General features: G+C 43.1%; 1 protein-coding gene and 1 long non-coding RNA gene across 5 annotated transcripts in view; one reads left to right on the top strand and one right to left on the bottom strand.

Moving 5' to 3' along the window:
* Positions 1–20,280, bottom strand: part of HOPX (HOP homeobox) — a 30,569-nt gene that overhangs the window by 7,252 nt on the left and 3,037 nt on the right. Inside the window, exon 2 of one of the 4 annotated variants that reach the window (XM_082728632.1) lies at positions 11,668–11,788. The exons of 1 other annotated variant lie outside the window; for it this stretch is intronic. The gene's annotated coding sequence lies outside the window, so the exon portion shown is untranslated. Of the gene's footprint in view, positions 1–190; positions 1,383–11,667; positions 11,789–18,969; positions 19,090–20,280 lie in introns of those variants that run through there. 2 more of the 4 variants (XM_082728627.1, XM_082728630.1) reach the window with 2 other exon arrangements.
* Positions 221–8,210, top strand: LOC309863623. Its single transcript, XR_014311153.1, has 2 exons — positions 221–590; positions 7,744–8,210. It is a non-coding gene; the product is annotated as an uncharacterized lncRNA (long non-coding RNA).

Genomic DNA, 20,280 nt, shown 5'->3' with positions numbered 1-20,280 from the left:
CCCCCTGCACGACCAGCTTCAAAGTCTCTTGTATTTCCTTACTTCAGAGCCAAACACTGCTCTGGCAGGTTTGGGGTACCAAGACTGCCTGCTGCATCCTCTCCATGTCTAAACAGCCTCTGAACTGGGTCCAAAAAAAGGGGGTGCAGACGTGCGTCCCTCCTCTCCCTTCCCACCATTTAGGAGGTACCGAGGTGCCGGACGTTGCAGTCTGGAGGCTGTCCCGGAGGATTTGGCAGAGACAGGTCAGGGCTCGACTTCGCTGGCAGTGAAAGAGAAGCGCAAGTGTGGGAATCAGGTTGGTTTGTTGTTTAAACAAACCATTGCAAAATTATCCAGCACAGTCCTGAGTCGGTTTTGAGGTGGTTTGTGCCTGGGGAGGAGCCGCAGTCTGCCTAGGAGCCTGCCTAACGTCCCTGATACTGGGACACGGTTTTCTGGGACCTGCCTCCTGCGCTCCCTGATAAAGGTCTTTACCGCTCTTCTGGGTCACTTGGAGAGGCTTGCAGGGAGGACAAGAAGCCATTCTCCTGAGAGGGAGTCTTGGGCTCAAGGCACTGGTTAGGTCAGCAGGAAATCTCTGTTTTTAGGTGAGTTATATGCCCCCTCCCCCATTTAAAAATCTGTACCGGTGATTCTAGGTCAGAAACACCTCCTCTCCTGTTGGCACCTGTCTCCCCTTTTCTTTGAGCCAGAAGTTCAGATCTGGAAAGAACCTTAGAGATGAACATTTTCAGTCCTCTCCTGGAAAAGCCCAGGAGAATGAGGCACAGGAAGACTTCCTATTCCAGCGTGCCCAGTTAATGACCAGCACCCTAGAGGGGAGAGCCTTAGTTTTGGTTTCGGTCCTGCACTCTTCGAGACCCTTCTCAGGAGGCCATCCTGTCTTTAGTCTGGCAGAAAAGATCAGGGGGGCAACAGTTTAAAGGCAGAGGCTTTGGAAAGAGCATTGACTCTTTCTTATCCTGATAGGATACCAACTCCAGCCTAATCTGCCCACCGGAAACACCCACCACTGCTCATTTTGCCCAGAAGAGTATAGGAGAGGAGACACTACTGCCTCGGATTTTATTTCTTGGAAACCTTCCATCTAATCCCATGGACACAGTTATGCTGCCTCTTTTCTAGGAGAATTTTTGCTTTGTAGAATTCTCAGTCCTTCAGAAATATGAACCAAGCACATAGATTTCTAAACTGGACTCAGATTCAAGGACTGCTCTGCATGTACTTATCTCTTTTTGTTACATACTATTACGTAACTCAGAGGCTCTTACTGTCCTTACATTTAATCAGGTGCGTTTTCTTTTCTATTTGTGTGGCTTCCTGTTACAGGACTTTGTATGAGGTTTCATGGGTAGCTTCCGGTTGACTTCAAAGTTCTCCGTGGGTTAGTTGGCTAAGGGCCACTGGACTTGTTTGGCTGCTAAGGAGACTTGTGGGAGGTCCATGTGAACGTACCTACTTCTCCAAGATACACCGAACAAACAAATCTGACCTCTAGAGTGAGATCCACCTGCTGTTTCTCCACAAAACCTCTGTCCTTCCAGCCCTTGTCGGCGGACAAGTGTTTACGGCTGTTGCTTCATTTCTTCTCTCCTTCGCTCTCTTTTCAAGGAAATGTAAAAACCAAATCACCCTGGTAACCTGGGCCTTATAAAGCTTCTCAACTCTTTCCAGTAAGCAAACTGTTGAAAAGCCTCTCTGAAGGTAATCTAGACAATTTCAGATGAAAAGAACTAAACATATTTTTAAAGCTCCTTAAAATTTAATCTCAACACAAGTTCTGTTGTCGTGGTTGTTATATTCATAACTTATGGAACATTCAAAGAGTAATGCGTCCTGTAGTCGTGTTTTCTTTTGTGGTCAAGGGAAGACAAAACCTTTTCAAGAGGTTAAATGAAAATGGCCGGCTTTTTCCTAATTAATCCCAACACCTGGTTGGCGATTCGGCAATTGTCCCCTAACCTGATTGTTATTTTAAAGCTATTTCCCTGTATGAGCTAGCTCGCAGACAGTGCTACAAACTCGTAGAAATTCTACGAGTTCTACAAATTCTACAGGTTCTACAAACCTGCAGAAATTGCTGTGAGCTCACAGTTACTATTTTCTTCTCTCCCAGCCATCGGACTTCTTTGTAAAGCCACTAGTAGCAAACCAAATGGTTATTAGTGGTAGATACTCATAGACAGTCCAGGGTGAGCTGGCCAAAAGAGAAAAAAGCCATGGAATCATTTTTTAAGGCTATCTCCCAAGTTTCTTTGGCCCAAATTTCCTTCGTGTTCACTGCAGACTTCCACGTACCCATGGGCCCTTGAAGCATTAGTATTTTCTTGAGTGAGGAAAATGTGCTGTGCTGCCCAAGAGAAGTGGAGGTTCTTCATTTATCACTTGCTGAACTACTCTGGACAGGGTGCCAGGGGCAGCACCCAAGCTGTCAGTGTGTCTCAGGATGGACAAACAGGGGATGCCTAGGTAGCTGAGTGGCTTGAACGTCTGACTCTTGATTTCTCCTCCGGCCATGATCTCAGGGTCCTGGGATCTGGCTCCACACTCATCGCGGAGTCTGTGGAGTCCGCTTGGCTTTCTCTCTCTCCCTTTCCCTCTGCCCCTCTCCCACCCTCTCTCTTTCTCTGTCCCCAATGAATAAATCTTAAAAAAAAAAAAAAAAAAGGAATGGAATATTGATCGGCCTCTCCAGACTAACAGGAAGTCTGCTTTCAAAAGAGAGTTTTTGTTTGTTTGTAATGTCCTTAAGCTTCAATCAGTAGCTCTCATGCCTGGCTGGGCTTCGGGGTCACTTGTAGAAATGTCCAGGGCCCCCCCGAAGTCCTCCTGAATCAGAATCTACTTTAGGAACCCAGTGGGGAAGGGATATAAAAAAATATCTCAGCTCTTATTTACAAGATTTTGTAATTTAATCATTAAAATTGATGATAAAATACCTGTAAAACTACCTGTAAAAATGCATTAAAATATTTTGTGCCTCTGATGCTGTGTATTATCTCAACAGTTGAGCAGATGGTAGGTTGAGGAGGTTTTAAAGGAATAAAGGTAAAAAAAGATTCTATTTATTTACTTCAGAGAGAAATTGGGGACCAGCAGAGGGAGAGGGAGAGAGATTCCCAAGCAGATTCCTTGTTGAACGTGGAGCTGGATGTGGGGCTCAGTCCTACAACCCTGAGATCAGGTCATGAGCCAAAACCAAGAGTCATGCCAAAACTATGCTTAACTGACTGAGCCACCCAGCTGCCCTTAAAGGAATAAAGTTTTTATAATACACAAATACACACCAGAAAAAAAAAATTGGGGACCATGTTATTAATTTTTTTTTTAAGATTTTATTTATCCATTTGAGAGAGAGACAAACAGTGAGAGAAAGTCTGAGAGGGGAGAAGGTCAAAGGGAGAAGCAGATTCCCCATGGAGCTGGAGCCCAATGAGGGACTCGATCCTGGGACTCTGGGATCATGACCAGAGCTGAAGGCAGTTGCTTAACCAACTGAGCCACCCAGGCACCCACTATGTTATTACCCTTTTTATATGTATGGTCAGGAATGGGGAAGTTGCCTTTAAAATTATGAATTATTGGGGCACCTAAGTGGCTCAATCAGTTAAGTCTGTGACTTCGGCTTAGGTCATGATCTCAGGGTCCTGGGATGGAGCCCCCACCTTGGGCTCCATGCACAGTGGAGCCCTCTGTCTCTCCCTCTGCCCCTTCCCCTGCTTTTTCTCTCTCACACACAAATAAATAAAATATTTAAAAAAAATAATGAATTATCCAGAGAAATTTTCTCCTGCTTTCAAAAATTTAGAAATAATATAAAACCCTTTAAAAAATCTTTCAGAAAAATGTATTTTTATATTAAAATCAGAATTTAAGAAGGCAGGTCATTAAAAGAAAAATTCCACTTCATACAAATATGTGTAATTGATTTAGAAGCCAAAAATTATAGTGGAGAATATTTGACAAACTTGACAAATGATTGCCCTTCTCCTATTTCTTAAAGTTTCCTGTGAGAGAACTGCTAAAATTTAAGTTATCATTTATATGGATAACTTGTATAATAGAACTTAAAACTCAACATTAGACTATGAATATACCATATACATATAACATAAAAGGATTCTGAATAGAAATATAAATATACATATATATATATATTTTAAAGATTTTACTTATTTATTTGACAGAGAGAGAGAGATCACAAATAGGCAGAGAGGCAGGCAGAGAGAGGGAGGAAGCAGGCTCCCTGCTGAGCAGAGAGCCCGATGCAGGGCTTGATCCCAGGACCCTGAGATCATGACCCAAGCCGAAGGCAGAGACTTAACCCACTGAGCCACCCAGGCACCCCCCAAAATATATTCTTAAATGCTATTATTCATTCTAGTTTTACATATTTAAAAAACTAAAAAAAAACCAATAAATAATAACTGATTATATGTAAATTATGGAACTACAGATGATGTAAAGTTTTTTCCTTTGTATCTTTTTCTGGTTTTCTCCATTTTCTATAATGAGCATTTATTACTTTGAAATTAAAAAGTTTATCTTTTCTTAATAAGGTATCCCTGATAAGACCAATGATCCATCTTGCCCAGTTTTATCTGATTATTGGGAACAAACTACATTTTCAGTGCCTGGGTGGCTCAGTTGTTAAGAGTCTGCTTTTGGTTCAGGTCATGATCCCAGGGTCTTGGGATCAAGTCCCACATCGAGCCCCACATCGGGCTCCCTGCTTGCCAGAAAGCCTGCTTCTCCCTCTCCCTACTCCAGCCTGTGTTCCCTCTCTCGCTGTCTCTCACTCTGTCAGAATATAAATAAAATCTTTTTTAAAAAATGACATTTTCAGGGAAAGCATGGAAGTTGTTTTCTATCAAGTCTACCTAGAAGATTAGGGAAGTAGGTACTTTCATTTTGAAAGACATTAGGTATTAAAAGGATTATTTGTAATATACATGTAAGTTATGAAGAATAACATCAGTGAACCCCATCCAATTTAAAAATTAAATCATGACCAAGACTATGGAAGCTACTTGTATTTCCTTCCCAATCCCACCCTTACGGCTTATTTGCTCCCAGAGGAAATCAAGATTCTACCTCTTGTATTAATCATTCCCTTGATTTTTAAATTAGTTCTATCACATATGTATGGATTCATGAAAGAACATATTATTTTAGCTTTGTATATTTTTGAATTGTATAAAAGTAGTATTTTATGTGATTATTCTGTGAATGCTTTTTTCCCACCAACATGTGGGAAAAAGACGAATCTTTCCAAGATGCATCTATATATCTGCATGTAGAGAAGTTTATTTGTATTCGTTCATGTTTCCATTTCGTGAATATACTATAATTTAGGTCTTTTCCTGCTGGTGGATATTTGGATTGGTTTCAGTTTTTTGCTATTACGAACACTCCCTCTTAGAACTTCTTTTTTAAATATTTTCTTTATTTATTTGAGAGAGAGAACAAACAGGAGTAGAAGGAGAAGGAGAAGCAGGCTCCCTGCTGAGCAGAGAGCCTGCCATGGCAGGGCTCAATCCCAGGACCCTGAGATCATGATCTGATGGAAAGGTAGAGGCTTAACCTACTGAGCCACCCAGGTGCCCCGGGAACATTTAATCATATGTCTTCTGAAGTGAATCTGGGAGGGTTTCTCTAGGGAATACATGTGTGGAACAGGTCACAAGATATGTGACTTTTTTTTTCTTTAAAGATTTATTTATTTTAGGGAGAGAGAGTGTGTGTGTGTGAGCAGGGAAAGGGGTAGAGGGAGAGAGAGAATCTCAAGCAGAATCCCTGCTGAGCAGGGAGCCCTACTTGGGGCTCGATCTCAAACCCTGAGATCATGACCTGAGCCGGAAATCAAGAGTCGGCCGCTTAACCCACAGACTCACCCAGGAGCCCCAAGATATGCGGCTTTTAACTTTATAACATATTATCAACTTCTTTTCCAAATTTCTGTTGAACAAAACTGTACAAACCATGCATAGCATTTCCTTTGCCCCACCTCCTCATCAATACTGCCAGACTTTTGGGCGCCTGGGTGGCTCAGTGGGTTAAGCCACTGCCTTCGGCTCTGGTCATGATCTCAGGGTCCTGGGATCGAGTCCCGCATCGGGTTCTCTGCTCCTCAGGGAGCCTGCTTCCTCCTCTCTCTCTCTCTGCCTGCCTCTCTGCCTACTTGTGATCTCTCTGTGTCAAATGAATAAATAAAATCTTTAAAAAAAAAAATACTGCCAGACTTTTAAATTTTTGCCAAAATTGTTATGTCTTCTTTTCATGCGTGAGTAATACCTAAATCTCTTTCAGCGATTTGTGTATGCAGCTTGCGTAAGTTCTCGGGGCTAAAGGCTCCATATGTTTACTATTTACTGTGTAAAAGTATTTCCTGTTCCAGCCAAGCAAGAGATTTGAGGTATTTTTTGAGAGTTTAGGGTTGTCTCTAGGGTAGCTTGTTCTTTCCGTGGGTCACCAAAAACAATGCAAAAGATGTATGGAAAACCAATTATAGTAGATCTTTTGTCGATCTGATTCTAAAAATGTTCCTATTTTCCCTTTTACAGAGTTCCTGGAAGTCAGGACTTGATTCCGTGCTCAAAAAAAAAAAAAAAAAAAAAAAAAAAGTTAAAAAAACCCAACCCATGTTAACCATATCAATTATCCACCCCTCCATCCCCCACCCCTGCAAAGTGAATATCAAAGTCTCCGAATGAAAACAATGGGTATGAATTTCAAATGACCCAGGAAAAGAAAAAGAAAGGATGTAGGGATAGACAGGAAGTCTGAAAGAGACTGTTAGGCTGTGGGTTTAAAACAGTATAAACATGAAAAACCAGATAACGTGCTCAAGGGTTTGGCCTGCGATGCCATGAGCACGGGGTGCTGAACCCCAGTTCAAAAACGAGTTGTTATTAGTTCTTTGGGTCTGTCTCTCTCAGTAATCAGAATGGAATTAGTCCTGTTTTGCAGTTGAGAAAAGTTAGCATCGGCAGAAGGCTCGGAATCCTACCTTTTATTCTGGCCTAGGCAGGAAACGCAGTTTGTGGTATCTTGGGCAACAACATTGATTTATAACTTTAACATATATTCTCGGGGCGCCTGGGTGGCTCAGCCAGTTAAGCAGCTGACGCTTGATTTAGGCTCAGGTCATGGGTTCAGGATCATGAGATCAAGCCCTGCATCGGGCTCCAAGCTCAGCGTGGAGTCTCCTTGTCCCACTCCCTCCGCTTCACCCCTCCCTACATCTCCACTTGCTTCTACTCTTTCATTCTCTCTCAAATAAATAAAATCTTAAAAAAAAAAAAAAAAAAAAAATATATATATATATATATATATATATATATATATAATTTCCCTATGCTCTACTGATGTCAGAGATTCTCAGATATCACTGGATCACCTGTTTGGATTGTGAGGTCTAATTGGCCTTTTTGTCCGTTATTTTAGCGACTAGCAGGTGCTGGTGGCAGCCAGGCTTTCCCAGTGTGGGGTGGGCACTGCAGACTGGCTGTGGTCTCTGCAGCCTCATTCCCTTAGCTGCTTCTGCAGGCTTCTTAGAAACCTCCCCATGTCTCCTGAGAAAGCCCCGTGTCTGGCTGACACCAAGGTCACAAGCATAACAGACTTGCCCATCTCCGGTTTTGTTCTGACTCCGTTGTTTGGGGTATGGGTAAATTGGGGACATTTGTTCAAGTTTGTGCAGTAAGATCTAAGTTCCTGGTTTTGGACTCCGTGTAACAGCTTCAGGTGCATGGAGAACCCCCGGCAGCTCACAGCGACACACACCCGTCCTCCCAGAACATGCTGCACTTGACTCAATGAGGCAGGAAGACTGAGAGGCCAACTTGTCCTTGAACACGTGCCATTCCAGCCGGTCGCCGGCCCACCCCATCCCAAGGACCTCCCTGTGCCCCTGGGCTCTGTCAGGCGAAGGTATCATCAGGTTTGGTTTTTGATGCTTCAGCCCTGCTGTGAGATGGCATCTCTCTTTGCAGCTGGAAATCCAAGGCTTTAAAATATGAAGTCCCGGGGCGCCTGGGTGACTCAGTGGGTTAAAGCCTCTGCCTTTGTTTGGGTCATGATCTCAGGGTCCTGGGATCCTCTGCTCAGCAGGGAGCCTGCTTCCTCCTCTCTCTCTGCCTGCCTCTCTGACTACTTGTGATCTCTCTGTCTCTGTCAAGTAAATAAATAAAATCTTAAAAAAAAAATATGAAGACCTGCCTTCTTTTAACTTCCTCCTATCTGACATGTGCTGTTACGTGCTGTGTGGAGCTGCTAATTCACTGTACTACTTCCCAGGAATTCCACTTTCAACTTGCTTTCCGCTTGCTTTCGAACCCCCCTATTCCAGGAAACCCAGCAAAATGAAGAGCAAAGTGAAATTTGACTTACTACAGTCCTGAGGACAAACAGTTAAAAGCCCCAAGTACTGATCATTCAAGACATCGCTTTGGGGGCAACTGGGTGGCTCTGTTGGGTAAGTGTCTGATACTTGAGCTCGGCTCAGGCCTTGACCTCAGGGTTGTGAGTTCAAGCCCTGAGTTGGGGTCCATGCTGGTTGTGGGGCCTACCTAAAAAGAACAAAACAAGGGGCGCCTAGGTGACTCAGTCATTAAGTGTCTGCCTTAGGCTCAGGTCATGATCCCAGGGTGCTGGGATCGAGCCCTGCATCGGGCTCTCTGCCTGGAGGGAAGCCTGCTTCTCCCTCTCCCACTCCCCCTGCTTGTGTTCCCTCTCTCACTCTGTCAAATACATAAAATCTTTAAAACAAACCAAAACAGAAAACATCATTTTGCCAAGCCTCCGTTTCTCTCATGTGAAGAAGGGATACGACAGACCTTCACCTAGCTCACAACTTTGTTGTAAAGTTTATATGATATTATTGTAGGGGAAGTATTTCTAAACTGTGAAGGGCTTGCTTGCAGAAGATACTGTTCTTTCAACAACTGTGAGCGAGGCCTTCAGTGGGGTGTCTCCTGAGGACAACTGGTAAGAACAGTTGATAGTTTCAGTCTCTCTGGGCTGCAATTTATTAAAAAAAAATTTTTTTTTTTTTTACCTGGAATGGTAAAGTATAAGCATTGAAATCATAACCTTCTGGGAAAAAAAAAAATCAAATGCTGTCTGTATTGCTTCATCATTAAGATGTATCCCTGGATGGAATTTCTCAAAACTAATGGGGTGGGGATGGGCGACAGTGAGGATGTCATATCTGTAGCATGTTTTCTCATTGGCACTTCTACACTGTGTGTTGATTTGAATATAGTTGTTGGATTTTCCCCCCTCATTTCTCACTGGCACCTCTCAATTTCTCCTCCCATCTGTTAATGAGAAAGCATTACTATACAGAAGATGAGTAGTGAGGAGTCAAAATAGGAGGAACAAAGACTCTATGAACTAGTGAGTAGACTTTTCTAGGCTGTCTTGGCTTATAAGAATAATGATCAAATTGAAATTCTTTCAAAATAATTTGTTGCTGGCCTGCCTTCTCCACTGAATGATATGCTCCCGTGTGGGGGATGGGTCTTACACATTTCCATCTCGCCAGCATTCATTAAGAGAATCTGGCACTGAACAGGTACTCATCACTTGTCTGCTGAGCTGAACTTAGCCAGTGGCATCTGGCATGACTTGATTGAGGACATAAGTTGGAAAGACATGGTTTTCAACAACCAGGACTGACCAAGTTCAAAACCAAAACATTACATTGGAAAAAATAACTTCCCTGCCTTCTAATATCTTTTAGTCTACACTGCCTGAAACAGCACCGAGTTGGTTCCTGCTTTTGAGTTGCATACAGACACCTCATCCCTGCTAGCACAATAACAGCATACTTATTGAGCAATTACTCCATGCCTGGCACCGTCATACGTCTTAGACAAGTTAAATCCTGTAGCCATCAGAGGAAGTAGCATTATGGGACAGGCACTCTTCTTGTCTCCATTTTATCCATGTAGTAACTGATGTAAATGGAAACTTCTATCCCTTTCCCCAAGAGATGTATAGAACTTTCCCCAAATACAAGCCTAGTGAATGGTAGAGCAGGGATTCAAATCCAGAAAGTCTAGCTTCTGCATCCACGTTCTTAGCCACTATACTAGATTTCCTCTTTGCATGGAGTAGCCATGTAGACAGAAGAGCCTTGAAGGGTGGTTGTGGAAAGAGGAGAAGTAAAGTCAGGTGGTGCTCCTGGGACAAAAGTAAGGCAGTGTCCTGCGTCTATGCCGGCTCCCCTGTGGGGCAGAGCCAGTTTTGCAGCAATGACCCCTTCCCTGTGGCATGTTTCAAAACAGAAACATGGTGACCAGACGTGGCTGTGACCCAGCGAAATGGATTAGCTAGTGATTTCAGTGACTGCTACCAGCTCCACCAGCCGGGCTGGCTTGCTTTTCCCCACATGCTCTTCTCTAATAGGTACAGACATAATTGAAAGATGACATGATGTGAAAAATATAGTGGACAAATGAGAAAAGAGGTCAGCATTTGACAGAATGAAACAGAAAGGTTGGCTTCGACCAGACCAGGTAGATCTTAGTGACTATGGCTGCTACTTACTCCCTAGATTTACAGAGTTTAGTCAGTGATTAAGGAAACTCCTGAAACTGTTGTTGAAACAAGTCCGTCAGTGGTCTAGACTTTCTACAGCCACTTACAGAAAATAGCAAGATATGAAAAGGGAGGGGGCGGTGTCTGTGAAGGTCTTCCAGCAGTGAATTAGTCATTAATTAACCCTGGGCAGAAAATGCTTTGTATACACAGAATTCTTTTCACTGGTAGCCCAACTCCTGCTCTAAGTAGAAACTCTGTAGGTAAGACGTGGGGGAAATGGTTAAAGATAGTAATAAAACCTTGGGCTTCTTTGTTCTATGAAATAAGTGGAGGAATGAGTCAACCTACTTAGAAATAAACAGGCAAATGGAAGAAGGCAACCCCACTTCCTTAGTCTCCTCACGGGAGATCTGCCTGTTGTTTCAGTTGCTTTTCTGAAAGTCTATATAGTGATCGTTAGGAGTTCAGAAGAAGTTTTCTCTAGACAGAACGCTGTAAACTGTAGGTAGAATGCCAGGCTTACTGACCGACCGGAGGGAGTGTAACTAAAATGTTTGTTACAGGAAAAAAAAAAAAAAAAGGATAGAAACTCATCCTGTTGAAATATCTCAGGGAAATTTAATAAGCTGTCCTCTCACTTTGAAGTCAAATGCTTGAGAAACAGCAGTTTTAATTAAGCCTTGGCTCAGAGAAATGAGGTTCTGGTCCAGACAGTGAAGGGGGTTCAGGGAACTTGGAGGAGGCTAGAGGTTTATAGCCCAAATCTGATGTATCCCAAGAGTCAGGAGCAGTCCCTGACACATTGTAGGGTGTACAGTGAACACGTATTGGATTCAGGGTGATTGAAATTTATTTTCACTTTGGGAAGTATGACTTACCCATAAAAACATAATCATTAGAGCTGTGTTCGGGTCCGAAATGGAATAAAATGGGGGAAGGAGGGAGAAGGGGAATGCTGAGAAGCACTGATGTGAGAAGTAGGTTGTCATAATTAATAGGAAATATAGTTTCCCATAGAAACTATATTCTATGGTTATAGGAAAACATAGTTTCCTATAGAGACATAATTAATGAACAATAAAGAAAAAGTCAGAGATTATTTGGCACAGTCCTCACCTCCTCCTTCTTCTACCCAAGGGACAAGAGGGTGGTAGGAAAAGTCTTGTGCCTTGCACTTCCTGGGGCAGCCACCAAGAGGCGCTGTCAGGCCAGAACAGTTCAGTTGCTGGCCTGAGCTCTTTGCAGGTAGGAGAAAGAAGCAGAAATAAAATTATTTTGAGTGTACAACATTAATTATAGAGGGAGTGTTGTATATCTTTATTGAATTACATAGAGGGGAGAGATTTTAAATCCTCGTTAATGAATGAAAATATTAAACTGGTATGGGATATTGGAAAGAGCACTGGGCAAAGAGTCAGACTTGCATTTCAATTTTAGCTCTTCTACTTAGTAGTCACATGACCTTGGCTGAGGTGTTTGGTTTTTTGTTTGTTTGTTGTTTGTTTTTAGCATTTGAAACTTAGTTCTCTTCTCTATAAAATGTGGCTAAAAACTTCCTTCCTTACTTCAATTGTGATCCAGTGAGATTCTGCTCAAGAAACAACTTAGAAAACGATAAAATGACCTTCATGTTTCCAGAAGTGTAATAGTTTATTCATCCAGAAAAGTGAAGATGTTGGGCCAGATGACCTCTGAGATCATTTCTCCTCTAAAATTCTGACGCTTGGCATGGCCTGGGTTTAAATGATCATGCTATTCCCCAACAGCAGCTTGCTAATGTCACTGACCTGAGAAAGAGGAATGCAGTGGCTTATTCCAGGCTCTGTCCCCGGTATGCTGAACACTCTGTGCCTAGTTTCTACTTCAAAGGACCACTGAAGAGTCCACAACGCATTTTGAACCAAGGTGCTCTTTAATATTTAACCTGTTAAATTAACGTGACCAAATAATTTGCCATCTAACCTGGAGCATCTGTGTGTAAAGGGGGTGCTGTGATTAATTACACTAAGACAACAGCATACGTCAGAGCGTCTCAGGCGAACCTGGATATCTGGTCCCCTTAGTATACATAAAACATTCGATTTCTCACTTAGGTGTGGGATAGTACAAATATTCCTGTTGAATTTAGGTATCCATTACTGCTGTTAGAGTTTAGCAAGATGCGGTTCTGAATCTTGGAGGACAGAAACACATATTCCTAACCTCAGTAATGAACAGGAGGCTTCTTTTTGCTCTTGAGAAATCATATGGTTGCAGCTTTGTGGTCACCGATCCGAGAGCACACTATAGCTTCAAATTTCCTGACCTTTCATTTTTACCCCACTTTGAATAGGTAGGATAGAAATTTGTCTGATGGGGTGAATATGCTTGGGCTTCTGCCTGCTTTGGGTATTGTTAGTATGGTTGTGCTAATGCTTAGTAAGTGTGAATATTCATTATGTCCCAAACAGAGTTTGGTCCTATGACCAAATATAAACAAAGGGACAAAAAACGGCATGTACTAGAGATTTCCACCGGCCCAGCCATGTGCTCAGGGCTTTTCAAACCAGATAATCCAGGAGGGGTGAGACTTGTGAAGTAAATTGATTTATCAGATCTCTTTGAAAATGTCTCATGCCCTAATACACCAAGAAAACAGATTTTTAGACAAATAGATTTCTGTTATGAGGGGGGGAAATCTTTAATATTTTCCAAAGCAAACCATTAAACATGAAGAGAAATTTGTACTGCTAAGGCTAGAAGCAAATAACAAAAAGACCACCTTTCTAAACTGTTTGTGGAGAAGAAAAATGGCACAAGTCAAAATGGCAGGTTATAAATATCCTTTTTTAAAAAGAGACTTACTTATTTATTTTGGGGGCTTCAGCTGATTGAGGAGCCCAGCTCTGGGCTTGAGTCTCATGACCCTGAGATCATGACCTGAGCCAAAACCAGGAGTCAGACACTTAACCGACTGAGCCACCCAAATGCCCCTATCAATGTCCTTTCTATGTTTTAAGCTTCTCATTTTGGGTAACCCACTTAGCTTCCTAATTCTGCTTGACTTAGAAGACATTAATGAAATTAATTAGATTAATAGGTTGCAGGGTAGGGAGAAATAGGTTTCTTTCTTAGAAGAGGAAGGGTGCTCCAAAACTTAAACACTAATGATAGAAATCAGCCTGGTATTTTAAAAATCTAATCCAGTGAAGCCACACACAGATAACTGAGAATCGAGTAGGATTGTCATATGGTCCTGTAGCCATCTAGTCGCTTTAGAATGTCAACAAAAATTAGAGTATTTTTATGAAGTGGTTCTTATTCCCAGTGCCTGACTCTCAAAAAGGCTATTCACTTGTCATTCTGGGGACATTTCATCATGATTTACTTTTTAAAAATGTATACTGGGTTCTACAATACTTTTGCCTGAGCCATGATTTCATGGTAAAGAAGAGTAGCCAGGTATTCCTGGTATTGCACATGCGTGATGGGTCGATGGTTAGGCTGCCTGTTTGTAGGAGTTTGTAACATAATGCAAGCAGGCATAACTTTCTCAGGTTTATTTTGCATTTTGAAATGTCTAGGAAAGACTCTTTGGGGGTGCCTGGGCGGCTCAGTCAGTCAAGGGGCTGCCTTTGTCTCAGTTTATGATCTCGGGGTCCGGATCAAGCCCCATGTCAGGCTCCCTGCTCAGCAGAGAGCCTGTTTTTATCTCTTCCTCTGCCTGCTGCTCTGCCTACTTGGACTCTATCTCTCTGTCAAATAAATAAATAAAATCTTAAAAAGAAAGAAAGAAAAGACTCTTTGAAGAATTATCTCTACACAGATGTACTTCAATCAATTATTCTTTTTTATGGTCCAACCACCATTCTTGTTTTATGACTGTAATTAGGTAATGAATAAGATGACATTATGCCAAAGTCCAACCATGCATGTTGCTTGTTGCCATGAAACTCAGTTATATGGGCCTTATTTTTTTACCCACTTGTTTTTATGAACAGGTGTTCAGCTAATGGGATAAACAACGGGTGTGCTGCTAGAGCCTTCTTATTAACATCACAAAATAATTGAAAAAGACAGATACTCTACAAAGTCCAGCCCAGGGGATAACTTAACCTACTGTAGGTCATGTCGCTGAGCATTAGAGTGATGTTGCAGAAAGGCTGGATGAGGGGGCACCTGGGTGGCTCAGTCAGTTAAGCATCTGCCTTTGGCTGAGGTCTTGATCCCAGAGTTCTGGGATCAGCACCTTGGAGGGCTCCCTGTTTGGTGGGGACTCTGTTTCTCCCTCTGCCTCACCCCCCAAATCATGCTCTTTTGCTCACTTTCTCTCAAATAAATAAATCTAAAAAAAAAAAAAATGAAGAAGAAGAAGAAATGCTGGACGGAGCCTCAGAAGACCCTCACTCTGCTTCCAGAAATGTTACTTAAATTTCCAAGTGACTTTGGACAACTTAATTGCTTTGAACTGCCATCTCTTCATCTAGAGCTGAAGGTATCCCCACCTGCTACACTAATCCTACCCCCACCTGCCTCACAGAGTTGTTGTAGGATTCAATAAGATTATGCTTATGAATAGCACTATAAATTATAAACACTATATAAATACAAGATATCCCTATTATGGTTCCTATGCCTTTCCTGGTGACTCAGGATCTGCTGTTGGGCAATTGAATGCCAACAGGTTTTGAAACATTAAAATAGCAAAACATTCTAGAAACTTCACCCAACCCTATGTAATAAGGTCCCTTAGAATATTTCATTTGCTTTGTCCAGGTAATAAATGGCCAATATGGGGAAATGAAATGCTTCCGGAACTGACCAGCCCAAGTTGAAGAACATCATGTTGAAAAGGAAAGATCATTGAAGATCACACTCTTTAAGCTCCAGAATATTATTTCAGTCTCTTAATAAGGAAGTTACTAAGGAACTAAGAAAAACTTCTAAACATTTGAAATACTGGACTAGTACTTGTGCTTCCATTTCTCACAGACCATTCAATATTCCTCATCGCTTAAAGTAAACATAGACCATCTAGCCCACCCCTCTCCCTTTCCTGTTTCCCATCAACCAGATCTAAAGAGTGCTCAACCATAAGTAGGAGTATATTTATTATGGCATTATTTGTGAGGTCTGAAAGCAGCAGAAATTTTCAATACTAGAGGATTCAATAAGCAAAGCGTGCATAGAAATAGGAGACCAATAAAAAGTAGTTAGAAACAAGGTGTTAGATACATTAGAAATATAATTGGCAACATAGGTCAGTCTTAAGAATATGCTGTTAAGAGAACAAGATAAAGGGTGAGTGGGAGAGTAAATAAGTAGAATGAGAAGGAAGACCCAAGAAGGGTCTTCTGTGTACCACAAATTAAGGAATATGATGACACGAGCCTCAAAACAAAACAAAGACTTTAAAAATTAAAGGACTGGTGGGCTGCCCCCTCTTTCAGAGTTTGCTTGTGTAATTCTTCCTAAGGTATTTTTGCATAATGAGGGACTGCTTCCTGGCTTACTCAGTACCCTTCATGCTGCAGCCCATACCAGCCCTGGGTTGGTCCGTTTCCTCTCAGCTGGCCAGGTGAAGAACAGATAGTTGACCACCATGATCACCCTCCAGACTTTTCAACACTGATATCAAATGGTTTTCTTGCCTTCTCTTATCCAAGTTATCCTTTTGCTGTTCCTTATTTTATTATTATTTAGCCATTTAGGAGCTCTTCTAAGCTAGCTCAAAGGACTAGAAAACTCCCTTTTAAATTGTGGAACCTGGGGTGCCTGGGTGGCTCAGTCAGCTAAGCATCTGCCTTCGGCTCAGGTCATGATCCTGGGGTCCTGAGATCGGGCCCCACATTGGGCTCCCTGCTCCGCAGGAAGCCTATTTCTCCCTCTCCCACTCACCCTGCTTGTGTTCCCTCTCTCTGTGTGTCTCTCTCTGTCAAATAAATAAATATAATCTTTAAAAATAAATAAATAAACAAGTAAATTGTGGAACCTGAACCAGGCATAATGCTAATGAAAGAGGAGATGACCTTCCTCTTTCTTTCTTTCTTTCTTTCTTTCTTTCTTTTTTTTGTAAACTTCCCCCTTTCTTTAGTCCTGCTTCATTCACCCCAATGCCAGCCATCTCCAAAGGATGCCATTCTATTCCCACAGAAGAGCACAAAGAACACACAACAGAAGGACAGATACTTCCACGTACAAGTTACTGAATTAGAGTATTTTCTAGGGGCACCTGGGTGGCTCAGTGGGTTAAAGCCTCTGCCTTCGGCTCAGGTCATGATCCCAGGGTCTTGGGATCGAGCCCCACATCAGGCTCTCTGCTCAGCAGGGAACCTGCTTTCTCCTCTCTCTCTGTCTGCCTCTCTGCCTACTTGTGATCTCTGTCTGTGAAATAAATAAATAAAATCTTAAAAAAAAAAAAAGAATAATTTTCTAAAACAAATTTCACTCCTGAGCATCAGTAGACCAGAAATTTAGAAAGGAGTGAGGGGCGTAAGAGCCAGAGACATTGTTTATATAAATTTTCTTAGGGAGAAACCATACAGGAAGGAAATGAAGTGAAGACTAGATTATCTAAGTAGACCCGTCATGTCCTCAAGAATTTAAGGAAACCTCCATTATGATCCTCTAGACCTAGTGGCTACCGTGGCAGCCATTAGTTTCCTGCCCAGGACACACTAAGAGATCAGAACCGATCAATGTCTGCCTGAGATTGTTTCTGGTTTTGTTTTTAACATCAAAGGACAGAGAAGCTCTGAAAGATCTGGAGGATTTTCATGTTTGGCCACATTTTATCAAAACTACCAGGAGCAAATTACAAGAAATCATATGAGAATAGGTAAAAATTAACTTCCTACTTTTAAAAGAACTTCTATCATTATCCAAACATGGCCATAAGCTAACATTAGAACCTGAAGCAAATAGAGTAATTTGACCTTGTGATGAACAATTCCTTGAGCCCCTAGCATTCATGTTGAACTTCTGTTTGGCAAGCCAACATAAATATACCGGCTCTCCATCTGGGCTGTCGGGACACAATGCTTCCCACCGGGAACCCGAGTCACAGAGCGAGTAAGTAACTTGGCAGGGACCAGAATGAGGTGTGGGGAGGGCTGGTACCAGAGCCAGCTCAGCCACCAACTCATCGTAAGATGCAGGACAACTCATTGTACTCTTGAACCTTCATGTGTGTTATTCAGAGGTAACCATGTAGTTTATTGCTCAGGTTAAGTACTTTTGGAAATGAAAGGAGGCGCTATTAATAATCCACTGGAGGGCCGCCTGAATGGCTCAGTGGGTTAAAGCCGCTACCTTCGGCTCAGGTCATGATCCCGCATCGGGCTGGGATCGAGTCCTGCATTGGGCTCTCTGCTCAGTGGGGAGCCTGCTTCCCTTCCTCTCTGTCTGCCTACTTGTGATCTCTATCAAGTAAATAAATAAAATCTTAAAAAAAAAATCCACTGGAACAAAGATTTTTTCAGGCTCCCTCTGTTTCAAAACTTCATTAGAGCTGAATGAGAACTGAAAATAGGACCCAGGCTCCTGAACATCAGACTCATACTTCCCTAGGCTCGACTGTTGTCTGCCGGGACTTGTCTATACTGGGATTCTGTGGAAGAGTGTTTAACCTATCACTCGAAGATCGATGAAGGGAGTTTCCCAGCAAATAGAAAGGACAACCTGACCTGTACCTGTTTGGTCATGAATCCACACACCCAAAACTCACGTGTGTTCAGAATCAACAGCACCGACATGTCAAACCCATATTGGGGTCATTGAAGGGTGGGGTGGTCAAGGGACCCAAAGCCAGGAAAAGAACAGGTACACACACCCTGCACCAGGAGAATCCCTTAAAGGCTGTTCTCTACCAGTCTGCCCAAGGTGGGCTGGATGGCTGTGGTCCAGGGGCTGCCGCGGGATCCTCAGGTGCTGGCTTTGAGATGGGCAGGTAAGTACTTTATAAATTCCCGCAAGCCCTATGCCACACTTCCGCTCACATTTGGATCTTTGCACCTTTCTGTGGACCATCCCCATTCACCTGGCTTTTTAAAAAGTTCGAGGGAGCCATCAACAACATCTAAAAATTAATCTGGGTTGAGTCATGACACAGTCTTAAAAAAAAAAAGTCCAAGTGAGTTAAGCCGTTCCACAGTAAGAGAATTTGAAAACAAAGGGGAGGGGGATGGATTCAAAGGCAAGCCATCCAAAGAAGGCAGAAATTCTGTCACTGTTCTACAAAAATGGTGTTTATCAGCTGTGCAATCATGTCAACTCATTTTTCAAAAAACAGTTTTTGGTGAAACTCTGGCCAGAGAAAGAAACATCAGGCTTCCCAACAGCAGCATGAAACCAGTGTGGGCTGGCCACCTGATGCCAATAGCCTAATCTGTTCCTCCGAACTTGAGTGCCCGGTCTCCCCGGAGCCAGGACAGTGCTTACCTTCTCCGTCCTCTCCTCGATGCTACGCGCTCACGGGGAAAGACTCCGTGCCCTCTGGCTGCCCAGCCGCTCTGGGCTCCCAGCTGCCTGCAGACTCTGCTTCCCTACAGGTTAATCACACACCTGGCCACACCCCTCTTTGGAGGCAGGACGTGCCACATGCCACTGCCACTTGCCGAGGAGAGCTGTAGCAATCTCAGGCTTCCGAGGGAAGACAGGGCTGTCAAGGACCCAGAGTTCCAGGAACTGAGGGGGTCCCTTGTCCCCGGCTGCAGGACTGCATCCCCAAGGAAGGAAGCCCCTTGTCACTAGGACAAGGCACTGGCACTGCTAGCGCCAGCTGTCCACGCAGGAGGGTGAGCCATGTAATACCTGTAAAGCCCTGTGAGCAGAATTACCTGATGTTTTATCTCCACTGTAGTGTCCTTAAGGTGGCTCTGTTTTTCAGAAAGATAAATGCAGCCATCTCCAATAAGCCCATATGCATTTAACAAAAAATAGACAAATTCAGACAAAGCATGCTGCGCAGCCCCGCAGTCCTATGGAATGCCCTGCAGGATGGAATTTGAGGAATTCTGCTCCAAACCCCCAATCTTGGTGTATTTTCCCCCAGCAAGTTGCTTGGAATTTTTACCAGTCGGGATTATACATTTCGCCTACAACTTTGATCCTCCTGATTGCCCCAAATGGTAATTATATTTAGATAACATTTCAAAGAATTCCCAGATACATTATCTTGCTGGGACCTACTTAATATCCTGGGACATAACTCATTAAACAATTATTGTCTATTAACATCATAACTTTAATTAGTTTTCCAGAGATGGAGAAGCCAAGCCCGGAGGGGCTGAGACCCTGGAAATCAGATACGTTTGGACTAGAAGGGAGCGGAGAAACCAACTAACACATGGAGCTGGCCCAGGCAGAGCAGGGGTGGTGGGCGGTCCCAGGGGCACCCCTGCACCCACCCGGGAGCCATGGTGAGGAACAGACAGGAGCAGCAGTAGCCCCAGAGGCAAACTTCACCCCCTCACCCTGCTGCCCAGGACCAACTGGAACTCACACAGAAATCCACCCCCCCCCCCCGCCCCCACGGTGCCAGATTGGCTCCTTCCAGGGCTGAGAACTCACAAGAGCAACTCAGCCACCCTGGGCACCTCAGCAGAGAGCCTGGTGTGTCTGCTGCAGGACTCTCCATTAGTATAATCCTCTGGCTTATCCCAGATATTTTGGGAGGGAACAAAAGGAAGACTTCGTTTTGAAACATCCCTTTGGCCATCCCTTCTCACACAATCCCTAAATAATGCACCT

Source organism: Mustela nivalis (genome assembly GCF_964662115.1).
Source record: "Mustela nivalis genome assembly, chromosome: 4".
Taxonomy (NCBI): Eukaryota; Metazoa; Chordata; class Mammalia; order Carnivora; family Mustelidae; genus Mustela; species Mustela nivalis.
This window is presented reverse-complemented; position numbering and strand designations above follow the sequence as displayed.